Source organism: Eulemur rufifrons, chromosome 2 (assembly GCF_041146395.1).
Source record: "Eulemur rufifrons isolate Redbay chromosome 2, OSU_ERuf_1, whole genome shotgun sequence".
Taxonomy (NCBI): domain Eukaryota; kingdom Metazoa; phylum Chordata; class Mammalia; order Primates; family Lemuridae; genus Eulemur; species Eulemur rufifrons.
In genome coordinates, this window is record NC_090984.1 from 9,767,161 (window position 1) to 9,774,378 (window position 7,218).

A 7,218-nucleotide genomic window follows, 5' to 3' on the forward strand; every position below is an offset into this window, starting at 1 on the left:
TCAATTTTATAGGTTGTATGTGTCTAGGAATTTATCCAGTTCTTGTAGGTTTTCCAGTATGTTGGTGTACAGCTGTTCATAATAGTCTCTTATACTCCTTCATATTTCTGTGGTGTCAGTTGTAATGTCTCCTTTTCATCTGTGATTTTATTTATTTGAATCTTCTGTTTCTTCTAGTGAGTCTAGCTGGAGGTTTATTGATTGCATTTATCTTTTCAGCATAACTAACTCTTCATTTCATTGATATTTTATTTATTAATATTTACCTCTTTTTTTTTTTTTTTTGAGACAGAGTCTCACTCTGTTGCCCAGGCTAGAGTGAGTGCTGTGGCGTTAGTCTAGCTCACAGCAACCTCAAACTCCTGAGCTCAAGCGTTCCTCCTGTCTCAGCCTCCTGAGTAGCTGGGACTACAGGCATGCACCACCATGCCCGGCTAATTTTTTCTCTATATATTTTTAGCTGTCCATATAATTTCTTTCTATTTTTAGTAGAGATGGGGTCTCACTCTTGCTCAGGCTGGTCTCGAACTCCTGAGCTCAAAGGATCCGCCACCTCGGCCTCCCAGAGTGCTAGGATTACAGGCGTGAGCCACCGCGCCTGGCCAATATTTACCTCTTTAGAGATAGGGTCTTGCTCAGTTGCTCGGGCTGGAGTGCAATGATATGATCATAGTTCACTGCAGCCCTAAACTCCTGGGTTCAAGTGATCCTTCTGCTTCCACCTCCCAAAGTGTGGGGATTATAGGCATGAGCCACCATGTCCAGCTGCATTGGTCTTTTGTATTGTGTTTTAGTTTCTATTTCATTTATTACAGCAAATAGTACTGTCTCACCATTGTGGTTGCCCAGACTGTTTCAGATATTAATAAGCTATAACAGCTGAAAGATACCTTGTGCTAATCATGAGAGGTATTCTTCTTCCTACTGACTATACCAATTTTTAATTTTCTGATCTTTAAAATAGATAGCACCCCTTCAATGACTAAGATGGACAGAAGATGGAAATAAAGATTTTATTACTTACAAGTCCTGAGAGGTACACAGCACACGCGGAGGCCACATATATGTAGGTCAGGGATCCCACAGAGAGAGAGCAAGATGAACACATGGGTCAATGCCTTTATTAGTCTCCAGGGTTTTACCTAGGCAGATTTCCCTCAGGGAATTTAATTGGTGGGTTTAAAGCAATCAGGCATGAGTTTCAGGAAGTCATGCTGTAGCTGAGAGGTGGTCACTGTGTTATTCATTTTTATGGAGTCCAAATTTTATATAGGTATGTATATATACACATATATATTTATATATATACACACATATATACACTCTTAGCACTTTTTGCTTTTTGCGGTCATATGTAAAATCCAAGATCATCAGTATCCCCCCTTTTTTCTAAAAGTATTATAGTTTTCCTTCTTCTGTTTTGGTCTGTGGTCAATTTTGGTAAATTACTGTATTTGGGGTGATGTAAGAGCCCAACTTCATTCTTTTGCATGTGCCTATCCAGCTGTCTCAGCACCAGTTTATGAAAAGAATATTCTTTTCCCATTCTAGGCACATTTTTTGAAATAAGCCAGTCCGATAATAACTGTATATTGCACTTATATGAAGTACCTAGAGTAGTCAGATTCATGGAGGCAAAAAGTAGAATGATGGGTGCCAGGGACTGAGGGGAGGAGGTATAGTGGAGTTGTTGTTTAACGGGAAGAAAGTTTTAGTTTTGCAAGATAAAACAGTTCTTGGAAATTAGCTTCACAATGTCAATGTTCTAAACACTACTGAACTATACTTTTTTAATTTTATTTTTTTTATTTTTTTGTTTTTCACCTCATTTTGGGGGTACAAAAGTTCAGGCTATATATATTGCCCATGCCTCCCCATCCCCCCAAATCTGAGCTTCAATTGTGTCCATTCCCTAGATAGTGCACATCACACTCATCATGTAGGTGTGCACCAAAATTTTTTAAAATTTCAGGATATTACAGGGATACAAATGTTTAGGTTACTTATATTTCCTTTGCCCCACTGGAGTCAGAGCTTCAAGTGTGTCCATTCCCCAGACAGTGTGCTGAACGGTACGTTTAAAAATGGTTAAGATGTAAATTTTATGGTATGTATCTATTGACACCATTAGAGTAAAAAGTTTTAAAGCAAGAGAGTGAAAACACAAACCACAGAATGCAAGAAATTTTGCAAATCATATGTCTGATAAAGAACTTGTATTGAGAATACAAGTTACATAAAGAACCTTTATGACTCAATAACAAAAAGATAACCCAATTTAAAAATGGCAAAGTTATTATATGTAATGTGGTGGGGAAAAAAAGGCAAATGATCTAAATAGGTATTTTTTCCAAGAAAGAAAGATGTACAAATGGCAAAGAGCACATGGAAAAATGCTGGACATCATTAATCATCAAGGAAATGGAATGAAAACCACAATTTGATACCACTTCACACCCACTAGTGGGGCTAGAATCAAAAAGTGAAATAATAAATGTTGTCAAGGATATGGAGAAATTGGAACTTTCCTGTGCCGCTGGTAGAAATATAAATGGTGCAGCCACCTTGGAAACCAGTCTGGCAGTTCCTCAAATATTAAACATAGAATTACCATGTGATCCATCAATTCAACTCCTAGGTATGTGCCCAAGGGAAATTAAATCATGTATCTACAGAAAAACTTCTACATGAATGTTTATAACAACCTTATTGATAAGAGTTAAACGGTGGGAAAACCCCAAATGTCCATTAATGGATGAATGGATAAACAAAATGTGCTATGTCCATACTGTGAAATATTGTTCTGCTGTAAAAACAAATGAAGTATTGATGCATACTCCAACATGAATGTTCTTGAAGCAATTATGCTAAGTGAATGAAGTTAATCACAACACATATTGTATGATTCCATTCCAGGTCCCGAATGGAAAACCTATATAGCAACAGAAAGTAAATTAGTGTTTGCCTAGGGTTAGCACTTGCAGGAGGAAGATGAGAAGACAGGGGAGCAATAGCTAAGGGGTACAAGGGTTTCTTTTTTGAGGTAATGAAATGTTCTAAAAGTAATTGTGGTGATGTTTTCAGGTTATCTGTGAATATACTGAAAACCATTGAATTCTACAGTTTAAAGGGATGCATGGCATAGTATATGCATATCTCAATAAAGCCATTTAAATAAACAAATGCATTAGGAGGTTTTTATCTGTGTATTTATAGAAACGGGAATCTCACTATGTTGTCTAGGCTGGTCTCTCTCCAACTCCTGACCTCAAGTGATCCTCCCACCTGGGCTTCCCAAAGTGCTGGGATTACAGGCGTTGAGCCACTGCGCTTGGGCGCATTAGCAGTTTTGATGCAAGTTCTTAAATATATTAAGTTTCCATGAACATTCCAAATTTACATAACCTTTTATTGTTTTTTTGTAAAGTCACTGAAAATAGGAATTAATTGCCTGATGGACAATATAGCTGCTTACATTTCCAAGTTCTCCAGGAACACAGTCAAAAATTGATCCAAAATAAATATCTTTCCAGTGTAAAATGTACACCTCACAGTTTTACTGAACACATCTCATGGCTTGAGGTTGGACTGAGAGCTCCTCTGCTCAGGCTAGGACTATGGGATTCAAAAATTCCCACTAGAGGCTGGGCGCTGTGGCTCATGCCTGTAATTCCAGTCCAGGTGGGAGGATGGCTTGAAACCAGGAGTTCGAGACCAGGTTGGGCAATACAATGAGACTCTGGTCTCTACAAAAAATAAAGAAAATTACCCGAGGGCTACGGATACCCGTAGTCCCGGCTACTTGGAAGGCTGAGGCCGGAGGATCGCTTGAGCCCAGGAGCTCCAGGCTGCAGTCAGCTATGATTTGGCCACTACACTCCAGCCTGGGCGACAGAGAGAGACCCTGCCTCTAAAACAAAACAAAACAAAACAAAAAACAAACAAAAAACCCAACTTCCTACTAGAGCTAAGTGCTAAGGAGCTCTAAGGATTCCTTTTCTAAAGTGCCAGACGTGCTGGGGGTAAAGAAGGGAGGGGTGTAAGCCTCAACCCTGTCAACTGTCAAAGATCAAAATGTAGCCAGATCCTTTGTTACAGATGATGAGGTTACTTTTAAGTGTCTGCATTTGTAAACAAGGGCCACAACTCCATGAATGGCCTCACAGCCTTATGCTAACCTTGGGAAGGCATCGACCCTCCCGTTCCAGTCTGGCGTGACCTTCCCTCCATCTCCCCGTCCCCCAGCTGTGGACAAAAGGCCTCGCTTTATCTGGAAACTGAGTCTAGAATATCCTGTGCACACTTGTGTCTCCGCGCTCAGAAGGGGCTGCGGGCAGATACCAGTGTGAGAGCTGGTCTGGAACAAGTTCTGCGTAAATGGAAATATCCTTGGCAGGGACAGACGCCTGGCGCCGGGCGAACGCAGGGTGGGCTCAGCTACGCGACTTCCGGCCGGCTGTCAATCAGGCAAAAGAGACGGGTCCTCGCGCTCTGACTGTTCAATCAGAGGCGCCGCCGGGAAGGCGCGGCGGGAGGTCGGGGGCGGCGACGCTGCGCTCACGGCGGGGACGTAGCCAGCGGCTCGGGCTGCGCTGGGCCTCGGGTCTCCCAGCCCCGGCAGGGCCTCGGTGGCGCTGGGACCTGTACGGGCCGCGGGAGCCGTGAGGACGCCGGGACACCCCGGGAGCCGGGAAATGGTGAGTGTGCGGGGCCGGGGGTCCCCCAGACCGCGAGGAGGAGCTGGTTGGAACCGGCTGTGGCGGGACCCGGGCCTCCCCGCGGTCCGCTCCCGAGTCTGAGGACCCGAGTCGCCGCTGGCGCAGCTCGGCCCTCGGTCCCTCCGGCCCGCGGGGTGGGGCTGGGCCGGCAGCCGGGCCCCCGGGCGTCCTGTCGCGTCCCTGTGCGGCGACCTCGGCCCCGGCACCCACTCTGGGCAGCTCCGCGGCCTCAGCCCCGCGTGTCCCAGATTGTGCGGTGACGGCGGGAGGGTCATCGGGGGAGGGTCCCGATTCCGTGTGTGGGCGGGGCTGCGGTCTGCAGGGTCCCCAGTCCCTTCTATCTCCCGGAGGAAGACCTATTTACCTGTGAGTTTTCCAAGTGTGCTGGAAGCAAGCTCTCAGATCCGTGACCGTGCCCCCGAGCCTAGCTCTTTTTAGGGCTGACCATAAATCCCTAAATTTCCAGGTCCCTCCCGAATTCACAAATGCCAGCTGCTTCTCTCCAGTTCACAACGTCATTATCAACTGTTTGTCCTCCGTGGTGCATGTCAGCCAGCGCCGTATTTTAATTATCATTTGCCACAGAGGAATGAATGGTATTTTTTCAAAAAAAAGATTTAATTGATGTTTTTGGATATTTGCATGAAAACAAAGTAGAATATAAGCACCTGGAGCTACGTTGTATGAAATACTTACGCTTCTCCTCCCGGCATCTCTCCTGGGACCTGACATCCTATGGGAACTCCTTTGGCTTGGTTCCTTTGTAGAAATTTTCCTGGGTAATCTAGCCTTTCAGCACAGGTTCCAGGTCCGCAGGGCCCCTCCCTGGGTTTGTCACCTTGAAAAGATTTATGCACTTATCTGGGTCTCATTTTATTAATAAATGTAAAGTATATGTAACCAAGAGATCTCGAGAGAGGATGTAAAAGAGGTGAGTTTCAGGAAAAATAAAATATCCCAGTATTACCTTGCATTTGTTAAAAATTCTTGTTTCTCTTTTTTCTTCTGCAGAGGATGTGTAGTAAGTTTCTTAGGTCTATTTTTTTCCTTTTGGGTAATTCCAAATGGAATTACAAGGCTTAGATTCACAACACCCAGAATTGTTCAAATAGGATTGTTTACCAAACTATTCCTTGCCATGGAAATAATAATTGACTGACATCTCTCGCTCTGACACCCGGGCTAGAGTGCAGTGGCGGCATCATAGCTCACTGCAACCTCAAACTCCTGGGCTCCAGTGATCCTCCTGCCTCAGCCTCCTGAGTAGCTGGGACTACAGGCACCTGCCACTGTACCTGGCTAATTTTTTCTATTTTTTTCTTTTAGTAGAGATGGGGTCTAGCTCTTGCTTAGGCTGGTTTCGAACTCCTGAGCTCAAGCAATCCTCCTGCCTTGGCCTCCCAGAGTGCTAGGATTATAGGCATGAGCCACCACAAAGGAATAGATACTGGTGGGTTTTCTTGTTGAGCTAGAAAAAGTGTCTTACAACTTTCTTCCCTTTTTTATAGGTATATAATGGGTTTGAGTGATTTTGCTGATTTCTTCAAACACTGTTTTTGTTTCATGTAAATGTCAGCGCTGAAGGATCGTTTGAGGTCAGGAGTTCAAGACTTACCTGGGCAACATAGCCAGACCCCCATCTCCACAAAAAATTAAAAAGAAAAAAATTAACCGGATATAGTGTCAGGCACCTCTGGTCCCAGCTACTCTGGAGGCTGAGGTGTAAGGATGTGAGGATGGTTTAAGCCTAGGAGTGTTTTTTGTTTGTTTGTTTGTTTGTTTGAGACAGACGTCTTGCTGTGTTGACCAGGCTGGACTTCAACTCCTGTCCTTAACAGATCCTCCCACCTCAGCCTCCCAAAATGCTGGGATTACGTGAGCCACTGTGCCCAGCAGAGCACAGGAGTTTGAAGCTGCTGTGAGTTATGATTCACACCACTGCACTTCAGTCTGGGTGACAGAGTGAGACCCTGTCTCCAAATAAATGAACGAATGAAGGAAATGACAGAGCGAGACCCCGTCTCTAAATGAATGAATGAACGAATGAATGAATGAACATATGTGTATCAGTGTTGGCCCAGGCCACTCGACTGGCGAACAGACGCTGAGGCCAGTGACTGTAAGCTAAAGCTACCCTTGAGCCTACAAAGGGAGGTTATTGAAGGCCCGGTTGGGTTTTCTTGGGGAGCCTCCCCCAGCAGGTGTCCCAGCTGCTCACACTCACCATGGAAGGAGCCTTTTGAACTGAGAGAAGCTGCACAGCACAAATGACAGAAGCTGAAGAACCACATGCACTGTGAGGGGTTGGGTTGGGGGAGGGACGCCCTTTCTGAGGTTGTAATTGTGGTTTCCTTGGGCCCATTTTTAGACATACAGGTTTGAGTTTTGCAACTGTCGTGTAGTTGCACTCAGTGTAGTTTTTCCATATTGAGAAATTTGTAAAGGTCAGGAGTTCTGTCTCCTGGACTCAGTGTTAATGAATCTGGGAGTTCATTTGGGT